Raw genomic sequence first — 15,595 nt, 5'->3', positions numbered from 1 at the left:
TTTAAATGGGTCTCAATTACTTATCACCCTTAACAGCCATCTTTAGAGCTCACCTTTAATATATGACTTATGAAATCAACTACCACTTATTACAGTGCTAAAGCTTCATTCTGATAGCCTTTTTTTTGCACCTGTGATGTTTCCCAAGAAATATGGGACCTGAATGCCCATCTACAGAGAAGAAAATCTGAATAACTTCAGTGAAAACAGAGGTTACGATAGAGTAAAACTGGTGTAAGTGGCAGGAGAATCAGGCAGGCTTTTCATCTTAAACTTTGTTTGTTTCTTTTATATACCCCACCCTCCTTCATAAAGATGCTAAACTAGTTTATTTAAAGGAGTTGTTCATCCCTGTTTGCCTATCCTGGTGGTATTGCAATATCTCTCTTTAAAATCAACTTAAAAATTTCACCTTAGAGTTACAGGCTAGCTGGCAACTATTCCTTTATAGTGAAAAGCAGAAGAGGTCTTATTCTTAGGAATTTCCCTCCAAAAAAAAAAAATCCTACAAAACTCAAACCCAACAAGAACAACAACAAAACCCCAGCAAAGCCAAAACCCTGGCACCAAAGAGACAAATTAAGCTCATACTTTACCACCCATTTTAGTTTGTCAGCAAAAGTCGGGGAGTCATACAGCCAAAGCTTGGTATCTGCTCCAATACACCCCTAGTCTGGCAATAGTCTGTAGGCATTTCTGCCACAGGAGAAAACATTATGAGTATACAGAGAGACAAAACCAAGTTTTTCAGAATAATTGTATCTACAGACATTGACTTTGCAGTTTTTATATATATCTGCTTGTATATTAATGCATCAGCTTGAATTTGGTCAATAAAGCCTTCTAAAAAGAATATAGACAGCATTATTCATAAGGATTTTATATATATATATATATATATATATTGTGTGTGTGTGTGTGTATTTTCTGTTAACCCAATTCTTGAAGCAGAGTTTCCCACAGAATTTCTTACGCGCTTGTCAGGGCAATACATGCTGTCTAATTATACATATACAGTGAAATCCTTAGATTTCTCTTCCGGGTCTTTTCTCTTTAAGTAACTCAGCCTTTTTTTCCATACGAAAGCCCCAGTTAGGAATTGTTATCGTTTCTTTTTCCCTTCCTGGTTTGTTATCCACATCACTTTTCAGCCACTTCCTTCTGGTCATGAGTGGGGGAAAACCCCAAACAGGGCATTTTAATCTATGCAGTACCGGTGGGAGGGAAGCAGCCGCTAGGGGAGCTCGACGTTGGGAGCAACCTCCGAGCATCTTCCTCACGGCTTGCACAGCTTTCTGCAGTCCCCAGCAGAGGCAGCTGGAAAGCAGGTGTTAAGTTAAAAAAAAAAAAAAAAAAAAAAAAAAAAAAAGTAATAAGCTCCAAAACTTGTTCGTTTAGTTTGTTGCCTTTTTTTTTTTTTTTTTTTTTTTTTTTTTTTTTTTTTTTTTAATAGCACATAATTTTATAACCAAGTATTTGAAAGCCTTTTTTCTTTTTGTCCCTCTGTATACCTTGAATTGGTGTGTGTGCATATATGTGTGGGTGTGAACATAATCAAGTGCACAGGGGTGAGAAGTTATCATGGCACATACTTCTTAAGTTCCTGGTGACCCATATAAATAAGAGATATTGAAATATAGCTTCTTAAACACCACCCATGAGTACAAGAATATTTAATTTTTAGTCCCACTTGTTATGTTGACTTGCTTTCTTGGTCATTGGCAAGTTACTTAGAACCAATATTTGCATCATATAAACATTGCTAGGAATAAACCTTCAAAGGAAATTATCTATCTCTATATATTTGTTGTTATAAAAATTGTTAACTGGAGTATTAATGGTTAGTATGTTAATTTGGGTGTTGGCTGTTTATCTGTGGAATTTATCTGGGCAACTGAGTCAATGATCATTAGAGGATGTGGGTGTATGAAGAGCCAAAATAGATTTTTTCCATGCAGATCAATACTAGCAGGTTCTTACTTGGCTGTCTTGGGGTCCCACCTATTCTCTAATGTATCTCTGAGTTTGAAGAAGCTATTTATTTTATATATAGTAGGTTTGCTCTCATGGCTTTCTCTTCTGAGGATACTATCTGCTAATAAATTGTGTAAGTTTAACATAAAAAGGGAGTCTATGCTTGATATATATAATTATTGTCCACAAAAGGCTAATGGAAGACATACTTTTTTTAGTAAGACCTACATCTTAAGATATTGATTTCTGTTTAGGGGAAAAAAAAAAGGCTGATACATGAATAGCATTGCAAAATGCAAGTAATGCTAGCTGTCTGCCTTGTACTGCTACTGCAGTTTAGGAAAAAGTGCCGAGTCATATTTCAGAATACCAAATATTAATACATCTCCCAGTTCGTGTGATATGACAGCCAGACAGGGGATGCTAAGAGAAACCTGAAGGCATGAGATAAATTCAAACTTAACTTGCTGGCTCTTGCAGTGTGAGGTTGGCTTGCCCAAAGTACACAAACCAACAGACTGGATCAAGGCTTTCTGTTTGGGCAGAGATCAGAAACAAAGCTTGCCCTCTAAAGTCCACCTCATAGCCAGATCCAGCCATGGTAACCACTGTATTCACTGGGCCATGGCAGCAGGAGAGGTATGTGCATGATTGTCTTAGTTTTTCTTGTTTCCTTACATTTGCAGACTATTTTTGAGCATAGTTTACATGTTTTCTTTCTTTTTTCCTGGCATATTTACACCCCAGCTTTTTAAAACGCTTTGTTCATGCCAGTCAGTTTAGCAATGTGCTTGTTAAAACAGTTCCTAATATATTGTATATGACTGAAAATGACTTAATTGTTCTATTTCTTTCTGACCCCAATAAAAAATGTCCCCGATACTGTTTGAGTCGCTCTCTGTTCACAAGCGCCTACATATATGTCACCGGGTGACTTTGAAACACTCCTTAGATACATCAATTCAATTGCTCTTATTTATTTATTTAGATTTGTAATAATGACAGTAAATGGCCATCTGAATCAATCTGGGCACTTTGCAGTCATTAATACTGCAGCATCGATATCACATAACACAATTATAGTGCAATAAATTTCCCATATGCCTCGTCAGTTGCCCAACCAAAATAAGAGCTCCCTATATCTATCATATTGCTCATTTATGTCCTTTCCCTCTAAAACACCTTGATAGCGGAAAAAAGGGCTCTGAAATGTTCCTGAAAGCTTAACAAAACACCATCCTTTCCAAGAGAAGAAGCAGATGTGAGAGCTCAGTAAATTCTGTGGGGATGCTCCATCGGCTAATACATCCTCACCAACTGAGAAGGGCCCAATCCCTGCAGAGTCAACCACTGAAGTTACTTGTGTCAATACCAGAAGTTCTCAGACGTGCATCTTTCATGAATCTCATCTGAAGCCAAATTGTATGACAGCTCAGCAAGTCTTCTGGACACTGGTCTCAACCCTTACGAGGCTTTCTAAGCAGAAACCAAAGCCTGAATTTATGCAGAAACCCAGGCAAACCAAAGCGAGTCACCAACAGCAGTTGTGAAGTTAGTGCGAAACCAGGACGAGAAGCAGGCTGCCACACTCTGGACCATCTTCATCCTCTATATTGCTTTAAGATTAATAAAATGACCATTTCAGCATCTTAATCTCCATGCATGGAAGGTCTGGATTATTGTAGAAAGATTCATATCTAAATATTACAGTCCTCTGTTGGCTGATGATGGAGCGCTGCTTTAGTGCTGCTTCTTTCTGGGCACGCAGTAACAGCATTGATCATTTTTACCTCAAACTGCTTTCTGAAGCATCTTTCCTGGGGGAACAGAGGGAGGGAGGGTACATGGGCGCACGAGGTCCTTTGCTCTTGTGCCAGTGTGGCCTGGGCTGGGACAGCAAAGAAGCTGAAGCTGAACCAATGAATTTGAAAAAGCAGTAGCTTCAAACCTCAGTAATCCCGGGGTTCAAGAAACTGGAATCCTTTTTCCAATTTCCCATAGGATCCCCTTAGAAAACCCATTAGGACAGCTGACTTGACCCTGGTAGGCCTTGATTCAAAGTCCTCTGGATTCAGCTGGAGTCTTTCTGTTGTTTTCAGTGGATTTTGAATCGCTTTGATGTTAAGTCCGTTACATTTGTGTTGCTCAGAGCAAACTGCTCTTGGTGCTGTTAACAATTCCTCAGATTCATACATAAAAGCAGAGAGGTAACACAATGGTTTTACAGCATCAAAGTAGCATGCCCTGCTCAGCTCCCTGGTGAGATTTCTTTGGGTAACTCCACAAGAAACTCTACAGTGTAACAAACTATTAACTATTCATGCTAGACAGTTATGTCTCCTTAGCAATTGTGGCAGTACTGCCCAAATCTGCTGTAACGTGACAACTAATCTATTGGTCAAATTTGTTTGTAGAATTAATCAATTTTAATCAGTAATTGCCTTTGGGCAATAGTTCAATTATGCCCTCATCTTTTGGCTCTCGCTATCAAAAAGACATCTGAATAAGTTTTGAAGAGTAATAAGGCTTGCTACCTTCATGTTCAAAATCAGGCAGTGGTGATGCAGTTGCATATTTTATCCATATAACTGTGGTGTCTTACACATGGCTTCTCTCCGAGCATGGAGTGACAGCACACTGATGAGGGCAAGGTACCCTCACCTATAGGCAAAATAACATTAGTGACCAAGAACGTCAGCCTTAGAGGAGTATGATCTCTCTCCAATGCTGAAGCTATTAGAATGTAGAATTTCTTATAGTTTGAAGAAAAGATAACATTTTTTCTGTTTATTTCAACTCTTCTCTGTATGTTTTTCTAGGAGGAAAAATTAAGCGTGGAGTTTTCTTCATAAGAAAAAAGACCCACACTCTTACAATATTCATAATAAAAATAAATAAACAAAAAAACCCACCTCACTCTATTACTTCACTCAGCCTTACGTTCAGAAAGCAAAATAAATCATAATTTATGCATGGAAGCTTGAAAATCAAAATAGTTACAAAGTAGTGTAAGGGCAGCCTGACAAAATAAGGCACAGACTGTAGGCTAGAAAATAACCCAGCACGTAAACAACGTAAGTGACACAGGCAATTGGGCACTGAGAGCTTAGTGATTTTTGAGACAGGGTAAAACATTTCACTGATATAACCTAAGGGAATTTTGAAATCACTCCAAAATGCACTACCTGAAGACAGGCAATTTTTGGAATGCGTTCATATTATGTCATTATATCTAAATCTGCTGAGCAAAGAGCAGGATAATATTTCTCTTTCCTTTATACTGTTAAAATGAATTCAATTTGGGGCAAAATTAGTCAGCCTTAATCAGTATTTTTTAGCTATTATTATCCAGTTAAATCCAGGGGCAAGTCAAATAGGCTGTAGACACTGGTGCAGCTTGGTATTTCTATTTTTATTCATTTCTGTCTATTGTGGCAGAGCTTAGAAGCCAGAAGAGAACAAGTACCATTTTGCCTGGCTCTATCCAAACAAATCCAAGAAGGTCTCTTCTTCAAAGAACCTACCCTTTTATTTGTACTATGTGTACTTCACCTTATTCGTGTGAAGACCCATTGAAGTAATAGAGCAATTTACAGAATGAGGCATATTAATTTTTCCAAAGTGATGCAGCAAAATGAAACTTCATAAAAGTCCTTATCTGCTGTTAATAGGATGCAGAGTGAAAAATACTTCGTTTGCTTTGGCTGAGGGTCTAATATATACATTTCCAAGCTCTCTGGCCAACCACATCTCTAGAAATTGCTGAGACAAATCTCTGCAGAGTGTTTCAGAAAGGACTGTATGCTTATATAATTAGAGTAGCTAAGCTGAGTAGACAGTTTTAAATGATGTGGGAGCTTTAGTAAGTTTGGACAGAAAGTTCTATTAATTATCTGGTGCCAAGAGGAAACTCTCTCTTTAAACACCTTGTTGTGTAAATACCCATTCCAATGGTCAGCCAAGAGTAGTCACTAGTCCTAGCTGGAGCCAAGGGGGAAAAGTTTTTAAAGACACGTGGTGATTTAGTAGCACGGATGCTGTTTTTAAGAAGTGAATTGTGCATCTGTGGGCTCACAAACAAGGTCCAATTACAGCAGTTTCACAAGTCATGGTGAGTATCCAAGGGTGCACTCTTGGTTGTGGTGCTTGCCTTCAATGAGTTTGTGGGACAGCCTAAGCAAGCTCATGGTGCTTGGTAGGTGTAGTTGGGAGAGCATGTGTGGTTATTTATGTGAGGTAAGCTTCAGCATGGTTACTAATTTAACCTCGTCACCTGAGTACTTCTTCAAATCCTGTAGATCCACAGGTGTCTTAACAGTTTTGAAAATGTCACTTAGGTATGAAAGTGTTGTTCAAGTTGTTTATTAAACCAGGAATCAGACTGTGGATGACAAGTCTACAGAGGAAAGAAAAAAAAAGAACCCCTCAGCTTGTTTTCTTCTGTTTCCAAACACCAAACAGAGAATGGATACCTTTAAATTATAATGGCATTTTCAAATCTGATATCATAAAGTTCAATACGTGAAATTATATTTTTACTAGAATTAAGGATTATTTCAAGTTATGCTTATAAGACATTATCAGCCTCCAAAAGCCCTTTACTAAGACCTTGGCCTTCTATATGACAGTCATTTAGAAAACAAGATTTTTTTGTTCTTGTACTGCACACTTTTTATTTCCTGTTGAATGCATTTATTATGCATTAACATAATTACTTTAATTTATTACCTTAGTAAATGTCAGACCCATAAAATGTCAGAGTATTACACTGCACTCATTCTGTTCAACAAAGAGCCTTGAACAAATGATCAAACTAAGCATCAAGTTTCTACACCATGCAGGTATTTTTGAGAGAGTATTGTGCAATACAGTATGCACTTGTAATTAAATTCTTTGTTTATACCTATGTACTTCTGCTGGGATTCGTGCAGTCTGAGACCTGCAAAGCAAGGTTCAGCTGGCTAGGATAGTGGAATGCCCTCTGTTGCTACTTCTAACAGTAGCTCTTTGAATAAATGAACCGGTTTTCACACCTTGAATTTAAGGAGTTTTTTTTTTTTTTCCATGCAACCTCCAGTTGAGGATTATACATTCATATATTTTTCATAAGAATGCATTGCAAACACTATTCCTGATCTGCTTTGGCAGAGTTCATGGGAATGACTCTTTAGAACTCATGTTCAGTTCATACACTGTCAATAATTCGAAGAGTAATATCCTAACCTGGCATATTCACATAATATATAATTTCAAAGGTTTGCCTCTGATTACGTTAGTGTAATTCATTGACAGGCTCTAGGAAGACAGAGTTCTTCTTGACAAATTATCTACGCTGTGTATTTCCGTAATATATCACAGTGGCTTTGGAGAGGTTCTCTTAAAAAATATGTAGTGTCAAAGAGCTGTGTTAAGGTATATTAGATGTGTCATGTTATGTTTACTCTTGATTTTCTATAAAATATGTACAAAAGTGTTAGGGATTGAGATCAAGGGAGATGAATGAAAAACTGTCAGGGAACCTGTTTCTCTACAGACTGGAGAGAAAACGTAGTGTTTTCTTCATGCTCTGTGAGGGAAGTGCTCTGTAGGACAGATGTCTACTGAAACTTATGGAAACTTCTCTATACAAGTACCTGTTTAGGACTCTGTTAGACCAAATTTTCTGTATGTGAACAGCCCACAGAATACCCCCATGAATGTTACAGGAGACTAACATTGTTTATGAGAGATCATCAACTCAAAAGCCTTATTTCTAAACAGTAAAAGCATAACCTTTTTTTTTTTTTTTAAAACAAAAATCAAAATCTACATTTTTTTTTTCATGATATAAAAATCCAGAATTTCTAACTGCTCAGTTTAAAATAAACATTTAAAGTAGGACATATGGATCTGAAGAGAATATATATATATATATATATAAATTAACAACTTCATCTCCAACCCTTCCCCTCATGATTTTTTATCTCCTGAGCCACTGCATTTTAGGCTAGTCAATTGGCTCCACCTGTATTGCCAGAGGGGTCTGCATTTTGCAGAAGCTACACTTCTGAGGTCTTGTGCACATGCTCAGGCCAGCATTATAAGGTGGTCAGTGGAATAAATATTTATTAATGTTTAATATATGAGGACAAATCCATCCTCTCAGTGTTATTGCTTCCTAGAGGCAATATCTGAGATCTTCTCTACTTCATCCCCTCCCCAAAATACAAAAACCTCTCAAATAATACACAACATGGATCAGTTTAACCAAATCTACCACCCTAGGAAGTCATCAAAAATCATCTGGTGTTGTTACCTCACCCTTGGCTTAAATAGGCAATCAGGACTTCATGGTAGCTGTAATTAGTTACTAGGTAATTGCTAGCTCTTCTGGCTTCTTTCCATCAGCTGTGTCTACCAGGAGGTGTCTGCTTGGTCTCTCATCATGGACTTTCTCTTACGAGGAGGTTGCTGCTATCCTCAATTGAGGCAACAGCAATATGTTGACAGCAGAGAAGCTGAGAAACTTAATTAATTATTATTATTTTTTGGCTAGAAAATATTAGGGATGTCTTCTAAACTGGCTTTTGGGGCACTCATCTTTTTCTCTCTCTCTCTCCCCTGGATCTCCTGAGTTGTTCCTACTAGGAGAGGAGAGTCCAACTTCCCTGGTACTTGGGGTGCTGCTACTAGTGCTCCTTTTGATGCCAGTCTGCCCTCCACCACTGTTTCTGAAGCAACAGAGGCTTGTAGATACCAGCCTTTGTGTCAGGTTCCTCTGTGGATCATTTGCCTGAGAACTCTATTACAGTCTTTCTCACTGAGAAATGCACAGAATGTGAACCTCAAGATATTTAAAAAAAATATAGTAAAATATGACACGCACAGTATTTCATTTCACAACAGAAAATTTTACTTGTTACCTCTCTGCTGAAGAATGAAAGGGTCATTTTTGTCTGCTATATGAGAACCCTTCTTTCATTTGAAAACCATCATTTGCCAGGCTGTGAGGGACCTCAGCTGGGACTGAGTTTGGTACTATTAAGCCAATAGGCTTAATTTTTGTATTGGGACCCTGAACTACTTTTAGTCAGAGGTTAAACACAGAGCTGTTCAACCTTTAACATGCCTTTGGCATAATTTGTGCCACACAAGGATGGCTTGGCTTGGAAGAAGCTCCCTTCCCTCTGTGAGCAGAGAACAAGACACAGGTGGCAGTGTCCCGTGGGATCTTTTCCTAGCTTACTCAAATAATTAAGTAAAAATAATCAGACTGCTAAGTGTAAACTTTTGTGGTGGTCTGTCTCATAAGCAAGTTATGTGGTGAACACAAGGTCAGATGCTGATCCTTGCAGTGTCTAGTAAGTGCTGGAAATTAGGCTTGTAGGTAAGTTGAGCTCTCAGCCTGTTGGCATCAGCTAGTTTTAGCTTCATCTTCACCACCTCAGTTTGAGGACAACCTTGGAACAAGAGACTATTACTGAGATTGTATTGGGGGTAAGCTGTTCTCATGCTTTATCTTCTGCAGAGGCATCGCGATGTGCTGAGGCTGCATGGAGGAGGCTGGAAGGTGCCCCTGTTACCTGGGCAATTTGTGAGCTTCGTGTTACAAAGTGATGTGCCCTGGGCTTTCAGCATGTGTTTGAGGGGAAGGAGAGTCTCACACAAATCAGTAAGCATACTTTATGACAAAAGTTCACTGTGCTTTTGGAACCTATGCTTTGCTACTTCCTCTGTCTGAGTGCTTCAAGCACCTTCAAGTTTTGGGTGAATGCTAAAATTAATTAAAGATAGCTTAAGATCTTGATGATATACTTCTAGAATGAGGTACATCGGAATTGATCTTTGCATGAGCTTTCCACTAGAATGGGGTCATCAGATTTGAGACTTTTTTTTTTTTTTTTTAAATGTGGTTAGGCGTCACAAACATAGCGGGCTGAGACCAGTAAACTCATTTCATTTTTAATGTATGGCACATTTGAACTTGGCATTTATACTGAAAGACCAGGGTTCAAACTGGCTGGCTTCACATTAGTGCTGTCTCCCACCTTTAACCCACTGCAGCAGAAGCACATACAATGATTTTGGCCAGTGTCCTCACCAGAGTTTGTGTTACTTTGCTTACTTATTAATATATAAATATAAATGCTTAAATGAGCCAGCGAATATTGAACTGGGAAGCAGATTTGAGTTTGACAACTACAAGTAATGCATCTATGTTGGGGGACGGAGAGGGGAATGTAAAGAGGGTGAAAAAAAAAAAAAAAGAGACACACCAAAACCTTAACATTTTCACATGCCAGAGAAACTGGCTTTCATGTACTTTAAATAAAAGAAAGGTAAGACATGTTTGGCAATAAAGCCGTAGCCATCAAATTCACTCTTCAAGTATACTCTGTTACAGCAGCATGATTCCTTTTATGATTGTATCCATCATGCTGTCAAAAAAAGAAATCTTATCTTCACTCATTACTAAATATACAAAGAGCTGGGATTTCCACTTGGCAAATGCTCCTGTTTACCTGAAGGCTCGATTTTTGCCTGCACTTTGATAAAGTTCATTTGCAGAAATAGACTAAACTTTTTAATCCTTAAACTACTTGAGTTTGTAAACCAAGTTTTGCTCTGAAGTAAGCAGCAGCTTCATGAAGTAACTATTTTCTTTAGGAAAATTAAAGATTTTAGTATGGAAGGAAGCCAAAGGACCCATCTGGATCCATGCTTTCTGAGTTATAGCTCCTGTTTACAACTGCTCTGTCAAAAGAAGTCTAGGTGAGGGTGTCTCCAGCATTTCTTCTCATTTTTTTTCTGTCTTCTGAGTGCGTGATGTAGATGAACTTATTGATGAGTGCCCTTGATTGCCTCTACCACATTATTTTAAAACTAAATGAATATTATTATTACTATTATTACACTTACAACCACAAACCATCAATGAAATTATAGCTTATGTTTAAATGTGAAATGACAAACAACTCTCTACCTAGTTATTTAAACATATAAAACAGGAAAAGGCTGTCAACACAACTCAAGTGCAGAAGTGATTTGTGCAATGGTAGAGGTGATACTCCCTTTGCTTTGGGACTTTACTGTCCCTTTTAGTGGTCACTGCTGTGACTGTGTCCCAGGCTGGCAAGGTTTTGTAGCTTGTATATATCTCTGTGGCCTCTACTATAGATCATTTTGTTCTTCTTGAATCCTATATCCTTTGACTTCAGGGCTTGGAGCTATGTGGATTTTATTTCTTATTTTTCATTTGTCCAATTTCCTGCAGAACTCAGTCTTTAAACTTCAGTCTGGAGCCACCAACAGCAGTCTGGTCCTGCTTTGTCTAATGTGGCATTGCACTGATGGCTGCTGCCACTGAAGGTAGTGGTAAGATTCACCCTGGGCTGAAAAGGAAGACTTAGACCAACAGGAATATTTTTCAAAACTTAGTAACTTCTATTTAATACTTCTTTCTTGTCCTTAGTATTAGTTTCTATTACATAGCATATAAATATTTTATAACAATTGGTTTTATTAATCTCATGTTATTAATTCAAAAAGTGAAACCCAGGTCTGGAGCACTCTCTAATGAACATCTTCCAAAGCAGCCGTGGTCTGGATAATTTAACTATCTGATTCACTGATTCTTTAAGATCACTGACATACCTATATGAACAACTCTCATCTGCATGCTAAGCTGTTTGAATTTTGCACTCCTATCCTGACCTGCCTTATATGTATATGGACTGCATTGCATCCTACATCTACAGGTCAATTCTTTATTGTGGCATGCCCTCCAACCAATACTTAATAGGTTGTGCTTTTGCACAGTGATATATCCTAAAGTCAAGATTTCTGATTTGCTTACATGTGACTTCTCTGTAGTTACGTCAACTATCTTTAATTAAACAATAGCTTTCTAGGTGTTCCCTTACTGTGCTTCTGATTAAAGTTTCCATTAGCTTTGCAGTTTATGAATCAAAATCTGCAATCTGATATATATTTTTAATGCTACCATTAACAGAAAATATTTCTCTGTAATAAAACTAGATATTGAAAAGTTCAGAAGATTTTGCTGCATGACACACGCAGAGGTGAAACTGACAATTTCATTCACAACGTGTTCCCGGCTGCTTGGTAAATTGAGATCAAGCACCTTCATCTTAATGAACTGCGGGACTTTGGGTGAATGCTGAAAACCAAAACAACACACCAAGATTCAAAGCGTAAGAACAGCTATGTTCTGTGTGTCCCTTTTATGTTCAGTTGCAAATATTTGGTTGATTTTCAGGGACCGGGATTTCATATAGGCATTGTTGAAGAAAGTTATGTTCTTCCCACCCATGCTAACTTCCACTGTAAGTGGAATATGTTATATGTGGCAGAAATCTGTTAGGGTGATGATATTCTTTTAAGAGTCCTGATGTGAAGGTGCTTAACCCAGGCAAGGATTTGAGGGTACCTTTGTAGCACTCACACAGAAAATTGCATCACTCTGTTTGAGAGCCAGGGTGGTTTTTGGCAGATGAAATGGTGCAATCAGACAGTGCTCATATTCAAAGGAGCCCCATAATTTCCAGGTATTTCCTGGAATAGTGCACCTCTGTCCTTTCCCCACCCTATGACCCAGAGTGTGTATTGCTCACTCCCGGGCCCTGCTCCTACCTGCCCCGATGAAAGTTTAAATGAGGAAATAGCCATTATGTGGTTGAGTTTAGGGTTGTTTTTTTTTTTTTTTTCTAAAAGGTATGATACTAAGAGTGGTACAATTTCTTCCCCAGATTCAGTCATTTTGCTTTTCTGCTGGCTTCCCAAACAGATGTCAGCCCAATTGCCTCAGTGATGTGAGTCCTCAGTGGCAGAATACAACCTGAATTTTTCTCACCATAAAACATGGCAAGAACTTCTGTTCTTTTTGCACCAGGTTGAAAGCAAGAGCCACTAGATTTTTTATGAAAAACAGACAAAATCACACTCAATAGTAGTTTCCATTTGCACCAAGGATATAGAAGACTGCAGGACAGCCTTGCTTTCCATTTTGGAGAGCAGAGACATGGCTTTCCCATGTTTCCAGTGTATGTCCTAATCCTTTAGCTGTTTTGGAAGTAGATTTTCTCAGTCTTTCTTGTGAGAACTTGATCATTTGTATAAATAATTCAACACCATAATGATAATATCCCACTTTTTTTTTAATAAATAATCCTTTAAATAATCATTATGTCCTAGCCATTAGTCAGTTAAGATTATTCCTCTGTCTTTCTCATGCACATAAACATTTTATTTTGACTAGAACTTCTGCTCCAGACTTGAATTGTCACCAAATGAAGTTTTTTTATATTGTTTGTTTGTTTGTTTGTTTCCCTCAAAAGTACTGGTTTCAACTATCTGGAAATTTCCAATGGAAAAATATTTTGATCAAAACCACCTCTGACTATGAGTAGGTTTATGCAGTTGGGAAAAAGGAATAAGGCCATGCCACGCAACCTGATTAACCAACATAATCCATATTCTCAAATTAGAAAACAAGCAAAACAAGTATATAATGTGAGTTATGAATGTGCATATGTATGGTATATTAATATTATTAATATTATTAGCTATTTTGGTTGCTTGTTTCTCCACACATTTTTTTTATGTTTCTGTATTTATCTCCTTGGGAATGGAAACCAGGTAGTTAAACTATGCTTGTTACCACTCTGACTGCATCATGCAGATGATGTGTCCTCTTTCTGCTTATTCTTTGGGTGAAATATTTCGCTTTGAAATTAATTGTTTTGTTTTGTTTTCTTTGCCATTCTTTTTAATGGGACCAAATATTTCATCCGTATTCTTTAGTCTTGCAGGATCCTGAGGGTAAACCAAATCTTGGTACATCTATTCCCATTGAGTAACATACTCCTTGAGCAATCCCATTGGCTTCTGTCAGACTGTCCAATGGGAGCAAAAGTACGTGAGTCTGGCCCCAAGGTGCTTACACACCTCCTCACTCAGTGGTACCTTGGTTTCGGTCAGTGCCTTTGGGTGCTGCTGCATTGCAGCCTTTAATAATTTGTTGGTTTGTTTCAATTCTCGGAGTGAAATTTTTTTATGAATAGTCTATTAGGTACATGTAGAAACCCAATCTTTGAAAGCGAGAAGATATTCAAGAAAATGTTTCTGTATGGCTATTTCACAGAAGAAAAAAGGATGAGCTCATCCCAGCAACTGCTTGCTTAGTTCTTGGCAATTCACGCTTCTGCGTCAATGGTTCAGAGTCTGTCTGAACGTGCACTGGACTCAACCATTCTGTATTTTCACCCAGTAATTATATTCTGTGAGAGAGAGAGATGCTGGTACCCTATCACTTGCTTTGTGATGGTGCTGGTCTCATCAGAGAGGGCTTCCCTCTTTCTGCTGTGTTCAATCAAATTGTTCATGATTCTGGACTGACACTAGGAATAAGCTTTGTTCAGAAGAATATGTTTTAACAAGAAGAGTAACAGAAGGCCAGTCTTCAACATGTCAAGTTAAATATATACATTTTCCAAACTTATAGGTCTTGAAGATACTGTCAAGGCTAAGAAGTCAGATTACAAGGGATTCATCTCACCTAAATTTATCTACTTGACACTTAGCAATCTAATCTAAATGTGTTGTCTAGGGTCCTGCTATTGTCAGGGAAAAGAGATAAAGTGCAATGAATAGCCTTCTGGAGGTGTTTGTCTCTCTGCACTGACTATAGGTGGAGCCCAGATAACTGGTTTAGAGTAAATGTCTGACTTCTCATGAGCTATAGTTAGAGATAAGTCAATTCCACCCTCAATTTCCAAAGCCTAAATTTCTTCCCTCAGTGAGTCAGGCAAAAAAGATATAATCCATGTCTACATGCAAGAAGTACCTACACTTAAGGAAAATATCAAAATCATGGCCTACACTGATGGTGTCTCTGTGGGATAAAACAGGAGCCAGTCACTGGGTTCACTAGGGGGAGCTAGGAAGAAACCTGTTCGTCTCACTGAGATAATGGAGTTCATGCTGCAGAATTATTCAAGAGAAGGTAATTGTGGTGGAAAATCCTCAGAGGTCGCTTTCCTGCCAGCTCATGGACATAGTGCTGGATTTGTCATACCTAATTTTCCACCTGGCTTATAACTTCTTGTCCTTTTGATCTTAAGCGCTATTTTTTATCATCTCTCCTGGATAAGGGAAAATGAAGTACAAGATAAGCATGTACTTGTCTTCATAGGAATAACAACGACAATAATAAATCTAGCTAGCTGTAAGACAGTTCTGTATCGAAAAGACTTTGGACATATGATCAGTAATGTACCTTTAAGGTTATAAGAAGCATTACGCATGCGTGTGTACATATGTGTATAGAGATACACATACCTCATATCATGTTTTTCTAAGTGTACATCAATAAAAAAGTCTGACCTGTGTCACTTCTTTCTAAATCAGCCTACTTACACTTTCAATCAGCAATTTTCTTTATTTTCAGTATTTCCCATTTCAGTGGGGTGAGATAAGACAAAAAGCTTGCTACTGAGATTATTGCTTTCAAAGCATGTGCTCTGGATCGCTGGACTCAGATGAGCATGAACTTTTTGCACAAGCAGTCCCAGCTCTGCTGGATCTAGCTGGTTTCTGTGAAAGTGCATATCTGCCTGCAAAA

At 38.1% G+C, this 15,595-nt stretch overlaps 1 long non-coding RNA gene across 1 annotated transcript in view; it reads left to right on the top strand.

Moving 5' to 3' along the window:
* LOC106019114 (uncharacterized) overlaps positions 1-15,595 on the top strand; it is a 20,675-nt gene extending 5,080 nt beyond the window's left edge. Inside the window, exons 2-3 of the long non-coding RNA XR_011807113.1 lie at positions 9,482-9,625; positions 11,228-15,595. This is a non-coding gene — a long non-coding RNA (uncharacterized lncRNA). The remainder of the gene's footprint in view (positions 1-9,481; positions 9,626-11,227) is intronic.

This window comes from Anas platyrhynchos, chromosome 2, assembly GCF_047663525.1.
Source record: "Anas platyrhynchos isolate ZD024472 breed Pekin duck chromosome 2, IASCAAS_PekinDuck_T2T, whole genome shotgun sequence".
In the NCBI taxonomy this organism is placed as follows: domain Eukaryota; kingdom Metazoa; phylum Chordata; class Aves; order Anseriformes; family Anatidae; genus Anas; species Anas platyrhynchos.
Note: the sequence above shows the minus strand (reverse complement) of the source record. Positions and strands in the feature narration are given on the sequence as shown.